The sequence below is a fragment of the Chelonoidis abingdonii genome, chromosome 25, assembly GCF_003597395.2.
Source record: "Chelonoidis abingdonii isolate Lonesome George chromosome 25, CheloAbing_2.0, whole genome shotgun sequence".
NCBI lineage: Eukaryota > Metazoa > Chordata > Testudines > Testudinidae > Chelonoidis > Chelonoidis abingdonii.
The window spans coordinates 16,652,694-16,679,032 of record NC_133793.1 but is presented as its reverse complement, the minus strand read 5'-3'; the positions used below and the strand labels follow the sequence as shown (position 1 = coordinate 16,679,032).

Genomic DNA, 26,339 nt, shown 5'->3' with positions numbered 1-26,339 from the left:
GCCAGTGACACCCCTCCCCATACTCAATCCATAGCATGAACTAGCGACCACCAGGGAGCAAAGCATAGTCCCTTCTGCCTGAGACTGGCTCTCTACCTGGGGCTGTAAGACTCACATCCTTGTGGATCAGGCACAGAGGGGGACCTGTAACACATTGAGTGGGCTCCATGCTGTTCAGTGATCACTGAGTATTTAAGCAAGGGCTCTGCTTTATTCTGTGGCTGTCCATAATAAAAGCTTCACAGCCCCCTGCCAGATTCTCTGCCTGAGAAGCTCAGTCCTGAAAAGCACAGTCCCCAATACCACAGGCTGTCCTAGGTTAAAGAGGGATCACAAGAAAAAACCCACCTAGTTCTCTAGCAAGGTGACCAGGAACAGAGTTTTCTCTTCCCCATGAAAAAATGATGACCAGGGTATTCTGGGTCTTTCACTTCTGAATCATGTGTGACAGCTGGTGCTTTGATCAACAGCGAAATGCTCTTAACGGAAAAAGAACAGGTGTACTTGTGGCATCTTAGAGACCAACACATTTATTTGCGCATAAGCTTTCGTGGGCTACAGCCCACTTCTTCGGGTGCATAGAATGGAATATATATATATATATATATATATATATATATATACAGAACATGAAAAGTAGCCATATCAATTCTAAGAGGCTAATGAATTAAGATGAGTTATAATCAGCAGGAGGGGAAAAAATGTTTGTAGTGATAATCAAGATGGGCCATTGCAGACAGTTGACAAGAGGTGTGAGGATACTTAATATAGGGAAATAGATTCAATGTGTGTAATGACTCAGCCATTCCCAGTCTCTATTCAAACCTAAGTTAATGGTATCTAGTTTGCATATAAATTCAAGTTCAGCAGTTTCTTGGTGGAGTCTTTTTTTGAAGCTTTTCTGTTGCAAAATTGCCACCTTTAAGTCTATTACTGAGTGACCAGAGAGGCTGAAATGGTCTCCTACTGGTTTTTGAATGTTATGATTCCTGATATCAGATTTGTGTCCATTTATATTTTTTCATAGAATATCAGAGTTAGAAGGGACCTCAGGAAGTCATCTAGTCCAACCCCCTGCTCAAAGAAGGACCAATCCCCAGACAGATTTTTGCCCCAATCCCTAAATGGCCCCCTCAAGGAGTGAGCTCACAACCCTGGGTTTAGTAGGCCAATGCTCAAACCACTGAGCTATCCTTCCCCCCATGCATAGAGATTGTCCAGTTTGGCCAATGTACATGGCAGAGGGGCATATTGGACCCGTTCCAAACCCCTAATCATTTTAGTTGCCCTTCTGTGAACCTTTTCTAATTCCAGTATTTTTTTTTTTAGATGAGGAGACCACATCTGTACACAGTATTCAAGATGTAGGCGTATCATGGATTTATATAAGGGCAATAAGATATTCTCCGTCATATTCTCTATCCCCTTTTTATGTTCCTATCCTGTTTGATTTTTGACCGCCGCTCATCACTGGTGGAGTCTCAGAGACATCCATGATAACTCCAAGATCTTTTTCCTGATTAGTTGAGCTAAATTGACCCCATCATATTGTATGTATAGTTGGGTTATTTTTCCAATGTGAATTACTTACATTTATCCACATTAAATTTCATTTGCCATTTTGTTGCCCAATCACTTAGTTTTGTGAGATCTTTTTGAAGTCTTCACAGTTTGCTTTGGTCTTAACTATCCTGAGCAGTTTAGTATCATCTGCAAACTTTGCCACTTCACTTTTTACCCTTTCTCCTGATCATTTATGATAAGTTGAATAGGATATGGTCCTAAGGATAGACCCTTGGGGCACACCTCAGTTACCCGCTCTCATTCTGAAAATTTACCATTTATTCCTCCCCTTTGTTCCTTGTCTTTTAACCAGTTCTCAGTCCATGAAAGGACCTTCTCTATTATCCCATGAAACTTAATTTATCTAAGAGCCTTTGGTAAGGACCTTCTCAAAGGCTTTCTGGAAATCTAAATACACTAGTCCCACTGGATCCTCCTGTCCACATGTTTGTTGACCCCTTCAAAGAACTCTAAACGAATATTAGTAAGACACGATTTCCCTTTAACAGAAACCATTTGACTAATTGCTCAACAGTTTATGTTGTTTATGTGTTCTGACATTTTATTCTTCGCTTGATCTGTTACACTCTATTGGCCCACTATGATGTTAGACTTACCAGTCTGTAATCTGCCAAAGATCATTCTAAGACCTTTTATAAATATTTGCATGTATATTAGCTATCTTCCAGACAATTGGTACAGAGGCCATTTACGGATAGGTTGCAAAAGCTCCATAGTTAGTAGTCTATCAGAATTTCACATATTTGAGTTCTTTCCAGACTCCTTGAGTGAAATGCTATCTGGTCCTGGTGATGGTTACTTGAAGTTTTATCAATTATTCCAAAACCTCTCTAGTGACACACTCACTGTTGCGCAACTCCTCGATTTGTCACTTAACAAGCCGCCTCAGTTGAGAATCTCCCCTAACATTCCTAACACGGAAGAACTAACCAAAGAATTATTTAGTTTCTCCACAATGACTTTCTCTATTAAAGCTCCTTTTGTATCTCAGTCGTCCAGGCCCCACTGCTTTGTTTCACAGGCTTTCCTGCTTTGATGTGCTTCAAACATTTGTTATTACTTGAGTTTTTGGCTAGCCGTTCTTTCAATCCCTCTTTTAGGCATTTTCCTTATACAGGTTTTACACTTAATTTGGCAGTGTTTATGCTCCTTTCTATGCACCTCACTAGGATTTGACCTCCACTTTTTAAAAGATGCCTTTTTATCTCCCACTGCTTCTTTTACATGGTTGTTAAGCCATGGTGGCTCTTTTTCAGTTCTTTTACTGTGTTTTTTAATTTGAGGTATACATTGAAATGGGACCTCTATTAAGGTGTCTTTGAAAAGTGTCCATGCAGCTTGTAGCGATTTCCCTCTAGTCACTGTACCTTTTAATTTCTGTTTAACTAACCCCCTCATTTTTGCATAGTTCCCCTTTCTGAAATTAAATGCCACAGTGTTGGGCTGTTGAGGTGTTCTTCCCACCACAGGAATGTTAAATGTTGATATATTATGGTCACTATTTCCAAGTGGTCCTGTTATAGTTACCGCTTGGACCAGATCCTGAGCTCCACTCAGGACTAAATCGAGAATTGACTCGCCCCTTGTGGGTTCCCATACCAGCTGCTCCAAAAAGCAATCATTTAAAGTATCAAGAAATTTTGTCTCTGCATTTCTTCCTGAGGTGACATGTTCCCAGTTAATATGGGGATAATTGAAATCCCCCACTATTATTGAGTTCTTTATTTTGATAGCCTCTCTAATTTCCCTTAGCATTTCATCGTCACTATCACTGTCCTGGTCGATAATAGATCCCTAATGTTATATTCTTATTAGAGCATGAAATTACTGTCCACAGAGATTCTATGGAACATGTGCTTTCACTTAAGATTTTTACTTCATTCATTCTACATTTTCTTTCACATGTAGTGCCACTCCCTCCCCCACACCCCCACACAACCTGTTCTGTTTCTCCATCTTTTTTATGGCAGCCGTTCAAGTATTTGAAGACCACTATCATGTCCCCACTTAATTTCCTCTTTTCCAAGCTAAAGATACCCAGTTCCTTCAGCCTTTGCTCACATGGCTTGCATTCCATCCCTTTGATCATCTTTGTCACTCGCCTCTGGATCCTTTCTAATTTCTCTATGTGGGTTCAAAATCAGAATGTCACATGGGATGGTGACAAAAACCTTACTGAAGTCTAAGTATATTATGTCCACCACATTCCCCCTATCCTCCAAATCAGTTACCCCATCAAAGAAGGAAAACAAGCTGGTTTGGCATGATTTGATCATGGAAAAACCATGCATGTCACACCGATCAGCTCTGGGGAGTGTGATCACATTCCTGCTGATGAAACTGGTCGAAATGAGGGAAGGCAGTAAAAGCCACAAACAGTGCAATAATCCTCGGGGGGGTGGGGGAGGCAGAAAGAGAAAGGGCCTTGGTACCATGCAAATATTGTAAAAGGCTATAAAAGCAAAACAAAGCCATAAAGAGGAATTTCAGAGGAAACTGAAAGGTGGGGATCAAACTACCAACAGCCAGAATGCCAGAGCAAGGCTAAGCTAGATGAGAATGGCTTCGATACATAGGGGAGAGTGACATTAGATGGAGATAAAATAGAGTGAAAGAGTTTGATGGGGGTGTGGAATGGAGCGAGAGACAGATGCAAGGAGAGAAAGCCCAGCAACCCTGAACTCCTGGGACTCCTGACTCCTGGGACTCCTGAAGCTGCAGGACTACAGTGGTTGGAACCAAGCAGGGGAAGCGCAGGGGGTGGGGGTGGAGAGGCGGTGGGGGGTGATGGAGGAAGGAATTCCTTAGGGAACAGCAGAGGAAAGGGAGATGGCTGAGGCTTTGGCTTGTCACTCACTACAGATGGCTGTAGCAGACAGTGGGTGAAGGCACAGCTGGATGGGGCCACATTGCAGACTTAGACCCTGACCCTTGCATTTGTATACAATGCTCCCATTCTGATCCAGGAGCATTTTCCATTCACTCTGCCCTGCTGTAAATGACACAAGGCAGCGGAAAAACAGCTTTCAGAAGCAAATCCTTCAAGCCATGGAGGGCATTTGAAATGCATGTGTCATGCAGACGATGCCATATAGAGCATGTGAGAACTGGCAAAGCTGAGCCAGGGCAGAAGGGGCTCTGGCAATGCAGCTTCTCAAAACAGCATGTGCCACAGCTGGGTGGCAGTGCCAGGAGTGGTTGCTGCACTCTCTCTTGCTTAAGCAGCAAAGAGTCCTGTGGTACCTTATAGACTAACAGACGTATTGGAGCATGAGCTTTCATGGGTGAATACCCACTTTGTCTCTCTTGCTTGTTATAACACATGCCAGGTGCCCAGTTCCATGGTGATGGTGCATGAGACTGATCAAATAACACTTAACAGGACAGGTGGATACCGCATGTCATGGGACGTTCCAAACTGGAGGGGAGAACATGCTAGAGAACATGCTGTAGAAGGGACAACTGTCCTCTGGCCTCAGAGGAATGGCCCAACAATAATTTAAAAGGCCTTTGCCATCCGTAACTTCTAGCATGAAAGGCCAGATGGTGCTGGAAAGACAAGGAGAAACCCTGGGGCAGTGATGACAACAGACCTTGGGCTACATCACAGAGAGATGGATGAGACCATCCTGAACTCCTGCTGCTCCCTGTGTCCGGCATTCAGCGTTCCTTCCCTGCCCACGTGCTCTGGGGGCTAGTGTACACGAGAAGCGCTACATCAGCACAGCTACGTCGGTGCAACTGCGCCATCATAGCTCATCATAGAATCATAGAATATCAGGGTATGAAGAGACCTCAGGAGGTCATCTAGTCCAACCCCCTGCTCAAAATCCCCTGCATCTGGTGAAGACACTCTGTGTCAACAGGAGAGAGCTCTCCCATTGGCATCATAAAACCACCTCCGTGAGAGGCGCTCACTGTGTCTGCAAGAGAGACACAGCACTGTACACACTGGCACTTAGGTCAGTGTAACTGATGCCATTCAAGGGAGTGGCTTATTTACACCTGTGAGCGACATAACCTTATTTTACCCCTCTGTGAGCAATAGAGCTGCAAAGAGGCTCTCCCTCCAGATCTCTGCTAATTATTAAACATACTTCTGTTAAGCTTAACTAGATGGCATTTTCAATGACTTGCAGGAAAAGAGTAGTGAGAGAGATTTGCACCTGCACAAATGACTACATGAAAGCACGATACTAGTGTCTGTTTGCCTTCAGGTGTTTCTATCTGATCTGGATTTCTGCCTAGTTTTCAGAATAGTCAACATGCCCTGCTAGTTCAGGGATCAGGGCCAGCTCTTTAAAAAAAAAACACTGGGATCAGCAGCACTTCGGCAGCTGCTCTACTGCACCGCTTCAGTCTTTGGCGGGAATTCGGCAGCGTGTCCTTCCCTCCGAGAGGGACTGAGGGACCTGCCACTGAATTGCTGCCGAAGACCCGGACATGCCGCCCCTTTCCATTGGCCGCCCCAAGCACCTGCTTCCTGTGCTGGTGCTTGGAGCCGGCCCTGTCAGGGATATGATGCTTTTCACTAGAAAAATAGCAATCTGAGATACTGCTCAATCCATGTGTCTATCTCTGCCCAATCCATGTGGTGAGAGGTTCAGATCTGTCCATTACCCAGGAGGTGAGTTTGCCCCTAATGCCAGTTGTCAGTGCCTTCCAACCCCTGCATCTTGCAGTGTCTTTATAATAAGTCACCAGGAAACGGTCTTCTAATGAGCTCCACTGCAATCTAGGTCAGGGACTGATCACATACGTTGTGCAGGAAACTTGGGGCCATTCAGGAGTCTGGTATAGCCATGTGGTCGTCTGCATTTACTAACGCTAGCATGTAGATAACTCTTAATTAAGCATGAGGATGAGTTACTGCCTTTGCTGCTGCTCTTGTTCGATCAGAGAACAGGGATCAGCAGCCTTTCAGAAGTGGTTTGCCAAGTCTTCATTTATTCACTGCTAAATTAAGGATTACACATGCCAATAATACATTTGAACTTTTCTATAAGTCTTTAAAATATAACTAAACAATTGGTGTATGTAAAGTAAATAAGGTTTTTAAAATGTTTAAGAAGCTTCATTTAAAATTAAAATTAAAATGCAGAGCCCCCCGGACCGGTGGCCAGGACCCAGGCAGTGTGAGTGCAGCTGAAAATCAGCTCGTGTGCCGCCTTCGGCACATGTGCCGTAGGTTACCTACCCCCATCAGAGAATAAGGCACATACAAAACCAGGTGCAGTCAGGAACAGCAAGAGTTAAGGTTCTGACAGCAACATTAATTTGGCACACTGCATGTATGCAGCACTTTCTATGTCCTGTGTTTCTGGGTCAATGTGTAGCTTGATACATCACTATTTAAGTTGTAAAGTGTGTGTCCCAAAAACATGCAGGAAGTCCATCTCGATCGAGCCAGTCTTGCTGCTGGAAACTTAACTTTGAATTTCCAAACTGATCACACTTGTGGAGTCTTAACGGTGCATTAATATAGGCTTTGCATTTAATAAATGTGTACTATAGAGGGTTACATTTCTATGACAACTCACTCTTACCTCACACTGATCAGCTAACTCCATACAGCTGGACTGTGCTCTTGTCTCATAACAACCCGGCCAAACAGCCTCATCTTTGTCTGGAACATAGAACGTTGAACCCTTAGACTACGGAATGAAAGAAATTTCCATTTTAATGAAAAATTTTTAGTCAAAAATATTGTGAACAAAAAATCGCAGCCAAGCCTCCAGCAAATGAAGACTTTATTAAAAGAATGCGCACTTCAAGCCACCGCTACCACCAGGAAGATCCAGACCTTCATTAATAGCTGCCTCAGAAGGATTCTCCAGATCCGCTGGCCAGACACCATCAGTAACATCCACCTCTTGGAGAGGACCCGTCAACTCCCAGCAGAGGAAGAAATCAGAAGGAGAAGGTGGGGTTGGATAGGACATACACTACGCAAGCAGCCAACTAACATCACCAGACAGGCACTGCGGTGGAACCCCCAAGGCAAGCGGAAAAGAGGCCGTCCAAGAAACACCTGGTGACGCGACCTTCAGGCTGATAGCAAAAAAATGGGCTATACCTGGAACCAGATAGAGCGAATGGCCCAGGATAGAGGACTCTGGAGATTTGTGGTTGGTGGCCCATACCCCGATTGGGGTGACAGGCATGAGTGAGTGAGTGAGTGAGTGAAAACAAACGAGGAGCAGGTACATTGTCGATTTGTGCATAACTCCACTGTCAGACATGGGCTATGGATAAAGGAGCAAGTTAAACACTTGCTCAAGGACCACAGTGAAAAGTTGACATAGTCTGCGCCTCAGTGAAGCCTCCTGAGAACAGAGGGTCTTCTCCCTGCCCAAACTTCCTGGCCAGGCTGGGTAGGGCAAACACCAAAGGGGACATGGGGATTAGGAGCTGCTAAAAAGATGGCCACAAGGCAGGCTCAGAAGTAACTTTCAAAGTGCTTATATCTCTCCCAACCAGACAGTTCATACCCCTTCCCCTGCCACCTTTGCAAAGGAAGGAGGAAACTGAAGTGGAAATAACAACTCTTCACTGGTAGTGCTTCTGCCTCTGCCACACCATGCCCCTCAGCCCCAGGAAAGATGCTCTCAGATGTGCCCTTTTCTGGGGCATGAATGGCCAGAGCTGGCAGAAGAGCGAAAAAGGCAGTTTAGAACCCAGGGGGCTCGTGTCTCTGCTCAAAGCCACACGAAGTGGCGAACAGCCAAAACAACACTAGGAACATTCAACAAATGGCAGGGGAGGTTTTTTATGTTAAAGTTACTCTGTGCAATGTCACACAATAATATACCTTCCTGCGATAAGGAATGTTAATAATACTTTGCTCTCTGCCAAGAATAGAGTCCCTATTTACAAACCCCACTGCTCTAATCTAGTGAAACAAAGGCAAATATAGGAAAATAACAAACCCAGGAGCTCAGAAAGTATTTGAATTCAGGAAAGACTAAATATTTAGCTTGCAAGACTCAATGTGTCCTGGAACATATGGAACACTCAAGGAACAGCCATCCATTGTCCTGGGGCGGCAGAGGGGAAAACCCTCCTGCCATAGGATTTTCCACATCCTCTTCCCTTCCTCCTCCACCATCCTCGTCCATGGATGGACTCTGGAAATGCCTCACTGGCTACAGCAGAGATGTGCATGCTGTGTGTCAGAGGGGGTCATTTTACAGTCAGGAATGGTAGGGAAATCCATGGAACAGGTCTGTAGCATATGTATGTAGCAAGCAGGGCTTAAATTCAGCCAGAGCTGTGCGGAGCAGAGCTCTGGGACCTCCCACAGGGATCTCTGTGAAATACTCTTTCAGAATTTAAGGCCTGATAGCAAGTCATGGTGTTAACATACTTACACCTGATATGGGGCCTTCTGAGTATCAGATGAATGATTAGATAGCAGCAAATCCCTGTCCAGCAAGGTCTACATAATTTTCACTAACCTCTGCTGCACAACACAACCTCTCAGAGCTCCACATAATCAGCAGGGATAGAACCTGGCTCCTTCTCCTGCACAGGCCCCTGCCACTTTGCTAAGGAGAATCCCCACTAGTTGTGAACAGCACAGGGTCTATGACACACAGCTGAGTCATATTTACTAGCAGAGAGTGGTGTACCCCTCCCCCTCACATGCACATTGTCCCAGCCAGCAGAGGACAGTGAAAGCTCTCTCTCTCTCTATCAAGATTGTATGTCTTTCTAAAAAGATACAGCCTAGCTCAGTGGTTTTCAGAATCATCTGATTGCCCGCACCCCACCTCTTTGTGTCTCTCCACCATTAACCTCAGAACCAGATGTGGATTTGGAACTTCCCAGGGTTCAAGGAGGGGGATGGTTTATGCAAACAGTGAGCCTTTTGCAGTGGCCTTACATTCATCAGAAGCTGTGAAATGGGCATTGTGATGTTGGGTACCTCAGACTTTCTCTTCCTTATGGGGAGAAGTGAGAGACGTACGTTTTTCCCATCCCCTCAGGCCATTCCTGGGAGACTCAAGTGCTTCCCACAAATTCTCCACTAAGGAAAAGCAGTGGCCTTCTTGGGAGTCAAGGTGGGCTATGTTCAAAACTCACTCTGCCCAGCCTCCCCCACTATACTGATCCTGTCTACGGGCCTAATATAGAAGCCAGGTCTCCCTTCCTCTTGCACTGACCAAGGAGTAGGCCCAGATGCCCAGGCAGAGAGGGCAAGACCAGCCCAAGGGGCAAGAACCACTTTGTGGGTCACCTCTTATTTGTGCCTCCCATAAGGACAGAGAGGTTACAGACTCAAGTCTCTTTCATGTCTTCGTTTGCAGCCATGTTTACCAAGCCTCTTTGATTCTCAGCACAGGGAGCTGAATGCTGGCATGAGCGGCTGTGTCCTGACTCCCCTGCTAGGGTACAGAGCCAGGTGAGGCAGATTTCCCCATCTCCCACTGGGATCAGAGTTGCCAGCTAAACTGGGGATCTGTCCCTGACAACAGCTGCTAGAGAACGTGTGTCCAGAGAGACTGGTTTTGTGGCTAAGGCACAGAACTGGGGTTCGGGTGCTTTGGCTTCAATTCCTGGCTCTGCCACAGACTCCCGGGGTAACCCTGCTCAAGTCACTTAATGTTTCCATGCCACAGTTCACCATCTGTGAAGGGGGAATAATATGTGTCCTTTCACTGTCTTGTCTACTTTGATTGCAAACTTTTTGGGGACGGGACTGTCTCTCACTGTGTGTTTGTACAGCACCCAGAACAATGGGGTCCAATCTTGTTTAAGGCCTGTAGGGGATCCCAGAAAGCAAATCACTTGGAAGTAATAAGTTCCATATGACAATCCCCATGTCAGGAACCCAAAACTCAAACAATGTTCAGGCTATTCTTAAAGATCTTCTCTTCTACCAGCCCCCAAATCCACTAAGCCCTGCATTCCTCACTCTACATATTTTATCGTGAAATCACATCAGTTCATGATAATGGAAGATACAAAAGTATGTGCCACACGTGCCTCAGCATGGTAAAATTAACCACAAAACTAGGGACTGGAGACAAGGAAATGTTCAGAGAGTGGGATCAGCTGGGACTAATGCCCTACTCTTCACTCCCATGCTGTCTGCATGCTGACTGCAGCTGAAAGAAATGGTACCTGATTCCATGGGAACAAATCATGATACCTGGACACTGATTCCATAGGAAGAGGCCACTGTATCTGCATCTTAAATCAGAGATGCAGGACTATTATAAATAACACGTCACCATGAATATATAGGAGTAGATTACACCAGATGTCCATCCAGTCCAGTCTTCTGTCTCTGACAGTGACCAGCACCAGATGTTTCCAAGCGGGATGCAGGAAACCCCAGAGAGGATAGTTATGCAATAAGATGCCTATGGATTTTCCAAGCTTTCTCCTGTTTTATAATATTTAACACAAAGAAAAGAAAGAGACCTAATGGTAATGAGTGGAGTGATTTTCCCTGCTTTGCAAAAGTTCACCCATTGTTCAAAGCCAATGCTCCCATCCAACATAAACAAATACTTTTAAAAACATTCTCATCCAAAACAATTGCCTGGACTTTTGATGTTTAAATGGTCCTTGCCCTCCCTGACTGTTTGATCATTATGTTTTACAATATTTTTTCCCCTTCTTAGCCACCCCTGTTCCTGCTGCCCCTGCTCTGGAATTCATGGCCTCAGCATCTCAGCTGTTGTATTTAGTGAATTACAATGGAAAGAATTTCATGGGCAATTATTTTGACTTAATATTGTTTCCTCTTCTCGCCTGTTTACACAGCCGCCTTTTCTTCACCAGTGTGACGGCTCCACGTGGAGGGGTCACTGCCAGAGTTCACAGCTCACTTTGCAGCCTCGCTGAAAAGAGCGCAAACTCGTGGGAGGTTATAACCTCCCAATTAAGTGGATCATCCCCTTCCTTTCTAGGATTCCCCTTCAGAGTTCTTCTGTAGGTCACTGCTCCTTCCTTGGCAATGACTGAATAGGTTTCTAAACTGGGTTTTATTATTATTTTATTATGATTGTAGTTGCGCCCAGAGGCCCCAACCAAGATCAGAGACCCATTATACCAGAGACTGCACATGTAATGAGAGACAGTACCCGCCCCAAAGGGCTTAAAATCTAAATCGACAAGATAGATGGGAAAGCAGGACCAGATTGAGAGGAAGTGATATGCCTGGAGTCACAAAATAGGTCAGCAGTGGGTGGAGTATCCAGCTCTCCTGATTCATAATCTAGTACCCTAGCCACAGGACCACACAACCTCTCCATGCTAAGCTAAGCTAGGCGAATCTAACTATGAACTACTGAAAGACACACTCTGCTCTGCTCTTCACTGACCTTGGAGCCCATATCTGCAGAGCCAGGAGGGGGCTGGTAATGGAACACTGTGAATTCGAAAGGGATTCTTGTTAGATATGAGCCCACACCAGACCTATTTATTCTGAATTCCCCCTTTCTGTGTGAACCTTGCAGAGTTGTATACAAGGACCTGGATCAGAACCAGCCCTGCTTTCCAAGCTACATCCCAGTGAACGAGGTTTTATGAACCCAACACAACCATGCTTTTGCACATCTACAAGGCAACACAAGAATAGGACAGCTCTGTTTCCCTGGCTTGAGTTCAGCATTACCTGGGGCACTACATCCCATTCTGGGCACCTCACTACTAAAAAGACAACAATGGATTGGAAGTGCATTAGAAGAGATGAGCAAAAGGAATTGACTTAGGAGGAAAGATTCAAAGTGGACATGGTCAAATCCTCAACCTATGTCCCTACTTTGGAGTCCAGATGGCAAACACCTTGGAGTCCAGGCCTGTTTGGAGCAGGTGTTTGATTCAACCCATTTGGAATAGTCAGAATATTTCATCTTTAATCTAAACATCTCAATGATGGGCCCTTCATGAAAAAAACAAATGAAATGCCAGGCATGAGCCATGATATTGAGAATTTTCTCCATGTACTTTATTCATACTTAAATATTGCCAGTGAAGAACATTTTGTGTCTGGAGATCCTGAAGCATCAAGTACTTTTCCTCAGATATTGAAAGATCCCTCCTGAATGTTCTGAAGACAGAGAATTTTGGAGAATCCATACTCTGGATTACTTTTTTCTAGGCTTCTTCAGTCCACTCAATAGTCACAAACAACAACACCTCTTTCTGCTTTTCACTACCTCAAGGAACTGACCAAGGTCGTCTCAAAACCCATCCCTTTTTCATCATCGTAACTGATGATGAAACCTCCTTGTTTATAGCTCAGAGGGCCCAGTCCAGCTCCAACTGAAGTCAGCGTGGTCCTTCTGTGATTTGTATTGCAGGAGACTTAGGAACCCCACCCCCCTTGCGCTAGACATTATATAGACTTAGAACAAAGAGACAGTCCCTCCCCAAAGACCTTCCAATCTAAGGATAAGATGAGAGACAACAGGTGGGGAAGAACAAGGTGGTAAGAAGGAGAGGATTCTGGTCACATGATCACAGCATGCCAGCTGCCTAATGCTCCCTAATTCGCCCATGGACCAGGCCTAGCAAGCTGCAGTGTATCAGGTTTACCAACTCGCTCAGTTCTGTTTTGCTGTGTGCTGATGATATGTGATTTAGACCAAAATTCTCCTTTCCAATTCAACTCTGGGCAATGCAACAACTTCAGCTAATTTGGACAGAACAGAGCAGGCCTGTGGGCCCTTCCTTAATACACTCTCAGAACAGTGCTCAGTGATCAGGGCTAGCGACGCTATTGAATACCTGGGGGTGATAATTTACAAGACAAAATTAGGAGTTTACAGATCATTTGTCTTCCCTTCCATCCTAGAACTCTCCTGCTGTGCCACACGAGCTGTGTCTCTAATTGGCGGCATTAATACAATTAAGATGATAATTTTGCTGTGATTTTGCTTTTATGTTACAAAGTATCACACTCAATATCCGATGTTAAATTTTATCATTATTTCTCTCCTTTGGGCTACCAGACAAGTCAGAGTCTTGCCTTCAGACACCACAGTGTCCCTCGGATAAGGGCCTGTCTCTCTGTCTGATACATTTTTTTCACACACCAGAAACAGTAGGGGTCCAAGGAGGGCAATGAAAATGATTATTTATTTAGATTTAAACACCGCACTAACAAACACCTTATGAAAAGCATTGGCCCTGGGGCGACAATTAAAAACCTGGCACACAAATAATTAGAACATCGAAACCACAGTGCGTATCTCCCCACCCCAGAGCCACAAAACAAGCCCCCCCCCACCTTACCTACCCACAAACCAGCCCCTCCCACAACTACCTCAGCTCTCCTCAAAGGGCTGCCGCCCCATCTGGGCTATGCAGCATGCCTGAGAGGTGAGCTTGCCCAGGTTATGTCACACCTAGAGATGCAGGAGAGGAGAGGGTTGTAAATCCCAAAGCTGAGAAGCCCTTCTGAACCCAGGCACCTCTGCGGCTTGCGGGATGGCAAGAGGGTGAGAGAGGGTATATCTCAGCTAAGGAAGGTCCTAGACTACAGCCAGACTCTGAAGAGAGATGGTTTGCCTTAGAGAGGGCACATTATGGATGGGTACAAATTAGAGTGGTGTAGAAGAGGTGGGTGGAGAGCTCCTATTTATTCCTGCCCAGAAAATGTGAACAAGGGGACACTGTGAGAGGCAGTAAACTAAAAAACTGAGCTAAGGAAACTCTTATTTTACGTAAAGTCTGTTTAGCCCATGGAACTCACTGCTACTAGATATCATTAGGCCAAGAGCTTAGGAGGATTCCAACCATGTTTAGACATTTAAAAGGAGAACAGGAACACTGCAGTTACAGTAGATAAGATGCAATTCTCTAGAAAGGATATATAGCCATCCATTTCAGGCATTATCTGCCAGGGATAGGGGAAATGTGCTGCTGCGGGATGCAACTGGCCTTTCTGCGATTTCTTAGCTTTCTTCCAAAGCACCAGTACTGGGAGCTGTTGGAGAAAGGATACTGACCTGGTGGACCCCAGATCTGATTGGCTCTGGCCATTTGTGTGTTCCAGTGCTGAGCAAACAACAACTAGCTGGTCCGAATTTCTGGATAATTTCTTTTGTGACAGTTTCTGATTTGTGATTGTTTTTCAGCATATCCAGTGACTGCACAAACATTTGTGCATAATGAAACCTCCAACCCTAGAAACCACACTCATATTCACTAAAATATTCACAAAGGATTTTTACATCCTGACTCGCTGTGTGTTTAATAGACAATGGGCCTGATTCTGCTCTTACTTATAACAGTTTTATACCAGTGTAACTACACTGACTTTATGGGAGCTATTCCTGATTTACACCAATGTGACAGGAGGATGAGGCCCAGCATGCAGCTTTTAACTCTCACCTGACCTGGGGAAAGTTTTTGCTTCTGTCTTCTTGGCCCAAGCCGCTAATATCTTAAGGAGTAAGAAGACCACAGCAAGCCAGCCTCACTCCTGGCCATTCCATGATGGAGCAAATCTTCACAGTGCACCAGTTTATTGAGAAGGCACAAGAATTCAAGCAGCCTGTTCACATTGTATTTGTGGACATCAAGGCAGCATGTGGCTGATCTTGAAACTCACCAGCCTCCCTGTAGAACGGTCCGGCTTCTATATGATGACTCCTCAAGCTGCATTCTTGTAAATGGGAAAAGAACCATGGTCTTCTGAATTAGGTCGGGCATTCAACAAGGATGTTTTGCTGCCCCAGAACACTTCAATGCCATCATAGACTACATGCTTGATCAGACACTAATTAAATGCATTTTACACATATGCCTTGATGATAAGAACCTCACCAACACTGACTTTGCTAATGACATAGCACTAGTTGTGGAACCAGCGGACGAGCTAGTTGTCATTCTTAAAGCCCTGGGAAGCTCAGTGGCAAAAGTCATTCTGAAAATTAATTGGGGTAAAACCAAAATTCTTCTGGTTGAACATGAATATGCCATGGACTCTAGCCTATTAGTGGGCGACCACCCAGTTGAGATTATCAGTAATTTCACCAACCTTGGCTCTGTTGTTGATTATGTGGGTGGCAATGAGAAACAACTTGAAGGCCACACTGCAAAAGCATTGTCAGTGATCTGACTCCCCATTAAGAACATCTTTTGCAAATTGAACATCCTGATCCATAGAGAGATGAAGCCAAGGCTACATGATGCTTTGGTGGTCAGCATCTGCCCTGTGAGACTGAAACATGGTCCCTCATTATCAAGACTGAAAAGAAGCTGGATATCATTCAGATGAAGCAAATCAAATCAAATAGCAGAAATTCAAGTCAAATGAAGAGATCCATTTTCTAACTTAATAAGTCCAGCTCTCTCAAACGGTCACCCAACACTCTCTGAGATGGCATGGCCATCTGTGCCGAATGCCTGCTGATTTCCTGCAAGAATTATCTTCAACTTTGACCCAATGAAAGTGAGATGGAAACCTGCCCCCTTTCCCCGGAATACCTAAAACACATTGGCCATACGGTGTCAACAGACATCTGTCCCTCACTGACATCCTACCTTGTAACATGCCGGATTTAGCTCAGGACAGAACGTCCTGGAGGCACAGAGCACATTCAGTGGCCTCCATGAGAAAAAGCAAGATGGTGTCAGACTGCAGCCCAGTGGCAAGAGCATGAACTCTAGCACTGCTGTTTGCCTTCTCCCGACTCTCCAGGCTAATGATCTTGGAGAGAGGAAGCCATTGGCTTATCTCTTCCTCCTGCCCAGCTCGAACACTGATTTTCTGGAAGCTAAACAAAGGCAATGGAGATTGTCTGGAAAGATAAACAACGAACAGTCTGAACAACCAGGAAACTCAAGGGAAGCAAGAATTAAACATGGCAAGTAAACAAACTTATTTTTATGTCACTACAGTGGGGGGATGGGGACAGAGATTCTTTCGGGCTGCTTCACCTGGGGCTACCGGGGAGTGTCTGAGAGCCACCAGCATGCCACATCGATGATATGGGGAGTAGCCTAACAAGCTGCTTGACTTGCTGTCTTTTTCTTTGCTGGAGTCTGGGTTTTCCTTCTCCCTCTGAATCCAGACATAACACCCTCTGTTTTGGGGAGGTGCTGTCTGCCGGGGGGGAGGGTGACAGGCTGGGATTCGAACTCCTTTGTAATACATTTACAATGCTGCTAGTGTTACTGCACTCCAGGGAGCAAGGCCCCATTGTGCTGGGTGTTGTACAGGTTATAAGTCCAGTCCCCACAGCAAAACACTCACAGAAGGTTTGGATAGTCACCTAGGACCCAGGACTGCTCAGGTCGATTCCCCAGTCCACCATAGTCTTCCTGTGGGACCCTGAGTTAGTCACTTACAACTGTACAATGGAGGTGATGGCACTGCCCTGCTGCACAGGGCAGCAAGGCTAAATGCATTAGAGCATGTGAGATGCTCAGTTGCTATGGTTATGGGCATCATCTAAGTCACTTAGTTACAAAGACAGTCTAGGATTCTGACCCAACTGCTGGATAAGCTGATAAATGAGGGTGGGAGAAGCAAGACCATAGTAAAGATGGGAGCGTCGGCATAAGTACGGCATAAGTACGGCCAAAGCAGTCACAGTGTTCTATGAAAAAAGTCACAAAGAGTCCTGTGGCACCTTAAAGACTAACAGACGTATTGAAGCATACCCACTTTGTCAGACGCATGTTCTATGGGCAGCTCTGTTCCAGTGTTTCTCCGAGCCTCAGTTTCCCACGTTACATGAGGAGGTTTATGAGGTGTAACTCATTTATGTTTCCAAAGCTCTTTGAGATCCTCAGTTAGATACTACAAGAGAGGGGCAAGTGCCCTCTCACGCTGATTCTGATGCCCCGAAATGACTTGTCCATGCGCATGTACACTGTGTGGAGGTGCTTACATGGCAATAGGGGGTTACAATCATTACCAGGCATAAAGGGAGTCCTCTCTCCCCCTAGGTGTTAGCGCAGCTGCCAGGAATGGAGGAAGCTGGGTGAGGCAGCCTAGGACCAACAGAACCTCACTGGGATTATGCTGCACATACAGGGATGCAGGGTCAGATTCCCCAGGACAGGGACTGGCATTTCCAGCTGCCTGCTGATCATCGTGCTAAGCAGCCGCTCCTTCTCCCTGTGCATAGGGTGCATCCCACATTGGTGTGCATGAGCCTCCCATGACCAACGATCTAGTAGTATCTTTTCTGCAAAGAAAAGGGAGTTGGCTAGATGGTAGAGAATGCAAGCCTGGGGTAGGCAAGGTGGGACGTAGTCCAGGGGAGTGGCAGGAAGGTTTGTGGTTGTCCAGCCCTTCGCTGCTGGTGATAGGGCCTTGGACTGGAACCCAGAGTAGAGGGTGGGCCCAGATTCCCCTCCTGGCAACTCACTGAGTGGCATAATCTGGGCAGGGAACTTGAAGACTGTCTGTGTCCATTGTTTTAAGCACAGAGGGAACGGCTCAACCTGGGCAACGGTGTTAAGGATTGCCGGGGATGGTGCTGAGGGCTGTGATAGTAACCCACAGGGGGAGGAGACTGGTGACTTGGCTGAAGGGCTAAGCCACAGAGACGAGGTGCAGCATCTCCTGAGGAGTAAGGGGTGGGGCTGCAGAATGGGAGAGTAAGACAACAGGCTGAGGAACCATGAGAAGAGGATGTCAGGCTGGCAGAGCTAATCCCCAGAAGCAGGCGCTCCAGTTATGAGTAGCGGTCCCCGTAACAAAGACATTTAAAACCTGGATTTTTTCAGGACAATGCTGAGATGGTTCATATTTTACTTTGTGTGGCAGTAGGGCAAACATGCACGCATAGACACACATGCACACACAACACAACCATGCACATGCTATGAACCTGTCTGTCAGAGGAACAGGAAGCTGTTTGCAACAGCTCCTTCATTGACTCAATAGACCTATGAACTGTGGTTTTGCCAACCCCAGGCCTCCCAAAATCATGAGATTTTAAAATTCATATGATTTGGATCCTTGTCCTCACCTTCTGCTGATGGAGCCTTTGGAAGTCACATTTTTCATGCTTTTCTCCACAACCAGCAAGGCTCTGTGATGGGGGCAGACAAACCCCACCGCAGATAGGAAGGGGCTCGGCTAGCTCTGCTCTGCTACACCTGTGCTGAGCGCTGGATTGAACAGGAGGAAAGCCCAGCAACTGGGGGCTGTATGGGAACAAGAACAGAGATCTGCACCTGTGTGGGCTGTGGATCCCCTCTTGGACTGGCCTTCTGGAGCCTTTAGGAGGAGTATAGACCTGGGTTGGAGGGTTAATCAGAGAAGAGCCGTAGGATCAGTCGCTAAGCAGGAAGATAGGCTATAGATGCTGGGGGTGCTATATATAGGAAGGGTACTGAAGGCTGAGCCCAGCTGGACTGAGAATTCTTTTGTTTGGTGCATTTGTTGGACTTGGACTAAGTGTTTCTATTACCCCAGAAAGGGTTGAATGCTTTAAAGTAGCTTGGCCAGAAGGACCAGTCATCTCTAGTGCTGGAATAGGTTGAAGATAATTGTGGGGAAACTGAAGGAAAGCAGCTGCATTGCCATGAGCAGCCTTTGGGGGCATGTTGGGATAGCAACTCAGTGATAGCTTCCAGCTTCCTGTCATTAATAGCTGAGATGAGATTCAGTCAGAATCACCTGACTCTGGGAGCAGGGGCTTCAAGAAAAACAAAAAACACCATGACACCTGCGATAAATTTGTCCCGCAGAACACATAAGTTTCCTGCTGATGCCTAGCCCTTTATAGCCCAATCTCCCAAACAGAATATTGCTGTGGTGCTGGTTAGGTATTAGGGTGGTGGCCCTGTGCAACCAGCAGGGTTGTTCCCACTGCAGCTCAAGCCTGAATAAACCATTTTTGCAAGAGAAGGGGGATAAAATAATTAATCAGAAATAACTAGTGATTGTTCCTGCATTTCCCATGTTCACTGCACTGCCACAGTCTGCGTGCCTTTCCTCCGACAGCAGGGGCACTGCAACAATTTTGGTAGTGGGGGTGCTGAGAATCATTGAACTGTAAACCCTGTAAGTGATGGAAACCACTTCAAGCCACGGGGTGCTGCCAGCACCCCAGCACCCCTAGTTCCAGGACTTATGCCCAAGGGAGTTCTTTTATGAGCCAGATCCCCAGTATGCACCTCCCCATTACTCAGTAAAGAGAGTCGAGGAGACGTGGGGTTTGAATGGTTCCTACCTCTCCCTCCTCTTGGACAGGGCAGTGTGCATGCAGGGATGGGCTCTGCTGAGCAGGACAAATCCATCCAGAGGCAGGTTTAATAACACTCACATTCAAACCAATCTCCTGGCTCAGACTGTATGAGAACTGCACTCACCTCCCCAAGCCTTTCATCCCTTTAGCCAAGGTTCATTTCCATAATCCCCAGCTCTACGGGAACTGTTCCCTCTTCAACATCCCCCAGTCCCAGGGCAACCTTTCAGTGAAGAATTAAACTATATGATGGTGCTGCTCATTACCCCAGCTGCTAGCACTGCTGGGGCTCTGAACTTAGGGGGCAGCATCTCTTGGGCCTGTAGTTACTACAAGCAAGAGACTGGCCAATGCAGGGAATGGCCGGGCAATACTTCTAGGCACAAACTACCCACAGAATAACTGCCAGGTCATTTATAATAATAACTGTTCTCTGCACTGTTAGTGCTCCTGTCACTCACAGCACTGTCAGATATTAGCTAAATCAGACTAATCATACACCTAGACACCATGGGAAGCCTCTGAGGATTATTATTCCCACTTTACCAATGAGGAAACAGGCATGAAGCAGTTAAGTGATGGGCCCAAGCCCACACATCAAGTCAGTGGCAGCATCTGAAATAGAACATGAGGTCAGAGTCCCAGCCTCAAGCACTAGCTACTAGACACCACTAGACTCCCTCCAGGTGGCTTGTCCAAAGCATTATTAAATCACCTCCATAAAGCATAATCCCTACATAGAGAGGGTCAGATTTTGCTGTTTGTCACTGTCAAGTTTCACTGTCCATGCCAAGGGGTTTGTGCTCGTTCGCTGCTCAGTGCTCATGATCCCTGGGAAATAGTGGGGAAAAGCCACTGTTAATGCAGGATAGGATCATCATTTTGGAGGAACGCTGCCCTGCCCTGAAAACAGGGCTCTCCGCCCACCTGGAGTTCCTTCCTGGCCTATGCAATCTCTTTCTTCATTCTCAAGCCCTAGTTCTGGTGAAGGGAACCAAAGACTCCCACAGCCTCCACCAGAAGTGGGGCTGGGTTTAATATTCACTTTCTTTCTCCTTGGTGTGTGACCCTGTAACAGACATTCGATGTCAGTGGTGTCCTCATCCCAGCGATGACTAAAACTGATCATATTTGGGCCCAGGTATGCGAAATCTGTGAAGCAGGACCTCTCTTCTTTTTTATGGTGGCTGCCATGTTGTTTTCCAGAGTCTTAGCTTTCATTGTTTTTTAAAAAAGAAAAATGACTGCAAAGGTAACCTGTAAAATATGACCCATGGATAATGCTGCAGTGCGCCTGAGTCTGCAGAACACCTGAATCAGCAGCTTTGAGAGGGGTGTATTGCCCCCTTCATTCCAATGGAATGTTACTGAACTGCCCAGTGGTGATAACTGAAATGTCACCATTGTTAATCACTTCACTGCTGATCAGATCCATAGAGCAGAGGGATGAGCATAACCTGAAGATCTGTACAGTCTAATGGAGTGATATTTGGTTTTGAGGAATGAGTGGGTGGGCAGTTTGGAGGTTTAGCACTGCCATTTCTTCCCAATCTGACCCATGCAAAAGGTCCTGGGGAAGGAATGGAGCCCAGGTGGCAGAGCCAACCAAGAGGGAGCTTATCCAACAAGGTCTAGCAGGGCCTCCGGCTTCCAGAGCTGCAAGGACTTGGCCCAATGTGGTGGGTGTGGGGCCAGCTGGCTCCTTTACCAGCTCTAGTGGTTGCTGCCTATTCCACCGCTGGTGGCCATCTGTAGACTCAGGCAGACACGAAGGTGTTAGTTATACTTGGGTTACAGTTTCAAAGGTGAGTGACATTTCTTTTCATTTGTTGCGAATCCAGCTCTGCTTTCTGTTCACTGGTCATTTAGACAGCAGCCCTGATTCCTGCAAATCTGTTTGTTATCCACAAATACTCACCAACTAGTTTGGGGAAAACATGTTCAATCTCTGGGAACTGTGCAGACTGTTCTGTTCGACCATTTGTTCTTCATGGCGTGTGATTGGTCACTTAAGGCATATGGTATTGTGTCTGCTCCTTGTTTGGATGACTGAAACCTATTAAAGAGGAATGTAGTAAATGACCAATGGCAAAATTTGAACAGTTCATGAACGTGATATTCCATTTCCAACACCAAGAGAGGAAGGATGGTTTAATAGTTACAGCACCAGCCAGGGGCTTGGGAAACCTGCGCTCAATTCCCATCTGACCTTGGGCAAGTCACCTGATCTCTCTGTTCCTCAGTTCCCCACCTGTACAATGGGGCTAATAGCACTGCCCTGCTCACATGGCTGTTGTGAGAATAAATACACTAAGTATTGTGAGATGCTGAGTCAGGAATGATGGGAATGAGGGCCACAAAAGAACCACAGATAAATCGACTATGCTATTGCACATCTGGACCTAGAACTGATGTGAGGAAAATTCATTCCCTGTCTGTGACGGCAGGAGTGGGAAAAGGAGACTCTTGACCCTGTACTCCCTGACCCCTGTGCATAATCCCATTTAAATTAATCTGACTCTTAGGTTCCATTTCCAGGTCAGCCTCGTTATCTGTGTGACCATGAGTACATCACTTAACTGCAACATTTCCACTTTGTGCTTCAGTTTACCCACTGGTGCAGCCTGTGAACTCGCTCCCCAGGTGCTGAGAGGCTGAGTTAATGAAGCGATCTGGGAACATCGGGTGAAAGAGTCCAGAGAAAGGCGAAGTATTATCATTACCTACAGTACTTCCCACACACCCGGCTCACGTCCAGGAAGGAAAAAGTCAACAAGGGCTAATACCAGCAAGAGGTGGTGCTTGCTTCTGAGGAACGATCATGGAAATACAGCCAAAGCAGAGCTGAGTCCAACCCAAATTGCCACAGACTTTGGGAACGTTTGATTCCAGATCTGAATTCTGCAGCCATTTTTAGGTGAAATTCACAAGACCCTAGGGAAGTTCAGCTGAAAACATTTAATCTCCATGGGATACAAGGTCCAAGCTACCAGTGAGACACATCCACTCAAGTTAGGAATCTGGTCAAGAGTCCCCCTTCAGTCATGTGAGTTTGACTTGTATGCAATTTGGCCTGCCATTTTATCTATGGGCCTTTCGAACATGCCCAGGATCACGGCTGAATTTATTTCACTGCCTTGATAGCACATGAAAAACAACACATTCTCGTTTTATCTTCTTTCTGACTTGAGAGTATTTATATAGTGTGTGCAAAGCATGAAGGGTAATTGCATGCCAATACCAATGCAATCTCCCAAGCCACACAGCAAGTTTGCTTTTCTTGAGAAGTCAGTGGTAATTAGAACTCACCCAGCTGTGAGATAAGAGGTCTAAGCAGAAAGTCCAGTGAAGGCAAATTGCCAACTGTATGTGAGCTTAAGCAAAAGGTAGATCTAGCCCTAAGAGTGACCAAGAAATCACATATGGCACTTTGAGGCATAGCCCTTGTGTTAGGGGAAATTTTCAAGGCAATTTGTCCTTGTCCTTCAGCTGTTAAAATGCAGAGGTTGGGCAAAATGAGTATAAAACACTACCCACTCAGATCGACCATTTGGTAAAGATGAAAATGGAGACACAAGGTGCAAGGCAGTAGAAAATCAGCCCCTTTGGACCGTTCCTCAGCTTGTGTAAATCAACATACTAACTTGGTATCTTTTTTTGGCGAGATTACGAGTTTGGCTGACAAAGGTAATAGCATTGATGTAGTATTTTTAGACTTCTGTGAGACATTTAATTTGGTACCACAAGCCATTTTGATTAAAAAACTAGAATGATATGAAATTAACACGGTACACATTAAATGGATTAAAAACTGGCTAACTGCTAGCTCTCAAAATGTAATTGGAAACAGGGAATCATCATTGAGTGGGTGTATTTCTATTGGAGTCATACAGGGATTGGTTCTTGTCCCTATACTGGAAAGAAAAAAAAAATTAATCACCACTGATAAAAGTTTCAGATGGCCCAAAAATTGGAGCAGTGGTAAATAATGAAGAGGATTAGTCACTGATAACAAGCAATACAAATGCTCTGTAAGATGGGCACAAGCAAACAATCTGTGTTATTATAACCAAATATAAAATTATATGTTGGAACGAGGGATACAGGGCATACTTACAGGCTGGGGGACTCTATCCTGGGAAGCAGGGACTCTAAAACAGATTAGAAAGTTGTGGTGGATAATCAGCTGAACATGAACTTCCAATGTGACGCTGTGGCCAAAAGGAGTAATATGATTCTTGAATGTAGAAACAGGGGAAACTTGAGTAGCAGTAGAGGGGTTATTTTACCTCTGTATTTGGCACTGGTGCAACCACTGTGGCAACACTGCGTCCAGTTCTGGTGCCCACAACTGGATGCTGGTAAATCGGAGAGGGTTCAGAGAAGAGTCACAGCAAGGATTAAAAGGACTGGAAAACATGCTTTGATAATGGGCTTTTCTGTGTAACAGAGAAAGTTATAACGCAATCTGATGGCTGGAAGCTGAAGCTAGACAAAAACAGACAGAAGATAAGGCACAGTTTAATAGAGAGGGTAATTAATTACTGGAACCTCATATCCAAATGGATTCTTCACCACTGGCAATTTTTAAATCAAGATTGGATATTTTTCTAAGAGATCTGCTCTAATTCAAACAGGACTTAATTCAGGGAAGTCCCATGGCCTACAGGAGGTCTGGCTAGATGATCATAATCGTTTATTCTGGCCTTATAATCTATGAGACTATGAACATAGACCTATGCAAATCAATGGAGTTATGCCAATTTACACCCTTTGGACTCATCTCTTGGTTTTCGCTGTGAATTTTATGCCTCTCTGTCTCTATGTACAAATGCTGGATAATAACAGAGACAGGCACAGTATTACTGTTCTTATTATGAAAAAAAGCACCATGTACATGACTCTGCTGTTTGCTTGTTCCTGATCTCCCCTTCTCGGTTGCATGGAGATGGTTTGTTGTTTGAATTCGCCAGAAATAAAATACTGTATTTTGCTCAGTCATACTTCCTCCCCCTGCAGTTACAAAGCAATGGAGGCCACAGGCCACACTTTCTTGCACTGGTGTAATCCAAAGTCTCTTTTCTTGTTCATTGCACGTAGTTCCATTCTGCTTTCTTTCTGCGTATTTCTTGCTCTGTGCAAGTTGCGTTTCTCTCCATTTCCTGTTCTTCTCTGATAATTACACCACAATCTAATGGGCTTCTGCCCCACCGTCTGCTTTTAGCAGCTGCCTCTCAGTTCAGTTCTGACACTGCTTTACACTCTTTGCCTGCTCCGGGAGACCTTCTGCATGCATGCCGCCAGGGTTTTGAAGCAGTTCCATCAGGTGGTGCTATTGCACAGGGACAAACGTGCGTCTCTTCTGCTCTGCTGAAGTTGGGCTGACATGCCTTGCGTACCTACCAGTCTCAAGAGTTGGTGTGATTTCTGGCACAACAGCCTCTGTGCTCAATTAATTCCTTTAAGGTGATTTTGTTTTGAAGCATGATTTACGGTTTTTAAAGGGGAAGCACAGAACTGGATATGATCCTGCCAACTAGAGCAGAGGCAGCAATATGCAAAGCCATCTTATTAGCTGACTGCTGAATGTATGTAAACAAACGCTCAGTGACTGTGCACACACAAATACAGATCAGAGCTACCCAGCCTAGTTTCTATCCACAACGGAAACTGTGTATCTGGTTCTTCGAGTTGGATTGTGGTACTGAGTGGGCAAGTCCAGCAAAAAAAAGAGTCAGCTTCTTCTCCCGTTTGCACGCTGAGGTCCAGTCCACACACACACTTGAAATTGTTTAACAAAATGTGGGGGTTAGAACCAGTTTACTTAGACCCAGAGGAAATCCTTGTGTGGACACTCGGTTCAACTTAAACCCCGTTATATCAGTGTAGCTTGCATTGGTGGATCTACAGGTGCAAGCTACCTTGAGCTAAGTAGTTTGACACCAATCTAAGTGTTCCTACAGCAAGTGGGCACCCATTTTGTTAACCTAACTTTGTTAACAGTGTAACTTCTGTGTGCAGACAAGGTCCTATAAGAGGATAGGAATGGGCCATAGTGGATTGGACCATCTGTCTTGTGCCCCCACACCAAAGTATCGGAGTGTCTCACAACCTTGAGTGTATGTAGACTCACAACCTAGTGTGAGGCAGAGAAATGCTCTTATCTCCACTAAGCACTAAGGCTCAGATCTTCAAAGTCCATTGATCTCAATGGGAGTTAGGCACCGAATAGCACTGACCATCAATCCTAAGTGTCTTGCCCAAGGGGACGCAGGAAGTCTGTGGCAGACCCAGAAACTGAACATAGTTCTTCTAAGGTCCGAGCTAGCACCTTAATCACCAGCTCACTGCTCCTTTCCCTGAAGCTGAGGATCCATCAAGTCTGGTATCCAGGCCCTGGCGGTGGCTTGAGGAAAGGGCAACCGCATCACCCCAGTGATATACCTGGCAAATTGTACAACACGGTACTCTGTGGCCGAGCCGTGGCATAGCCACTCACTAAGCCTAGTGCGCCATGGGGTGATGCTCGGAGGCCTGAGAAGTCAGCATATGGGTCACTTTTTTCTCCAAACTGCTGGAATTGCC

The 26,339-nt window shown here is 45.6% G+C and overlaps 1 long non-coding RNA gene across 1 annotated transcript; it reads right to left on the bottom strand.

The window, feature by feature from the left end:
• Positions 1–381: 381 nt before the first annotated feature.
• LOC116815583 (uncharacterized) lies at positions 382–24,974 on the bottom strand. Its single transcript, XR_004371518.2, has 4 exons — positions 24,652–24,974; positions 21,673–21,810; positions 7,131–7,210; positions 382–479 (listed from the first exon to the last, which is right to left on the bottom strand). It is a non-coding gene; the product is annotated as an uncharacterized LOC116815583 (long non-coding RNA).
• Positions 24,975–26,339: the final 1,365 nt, after the last annotated feature.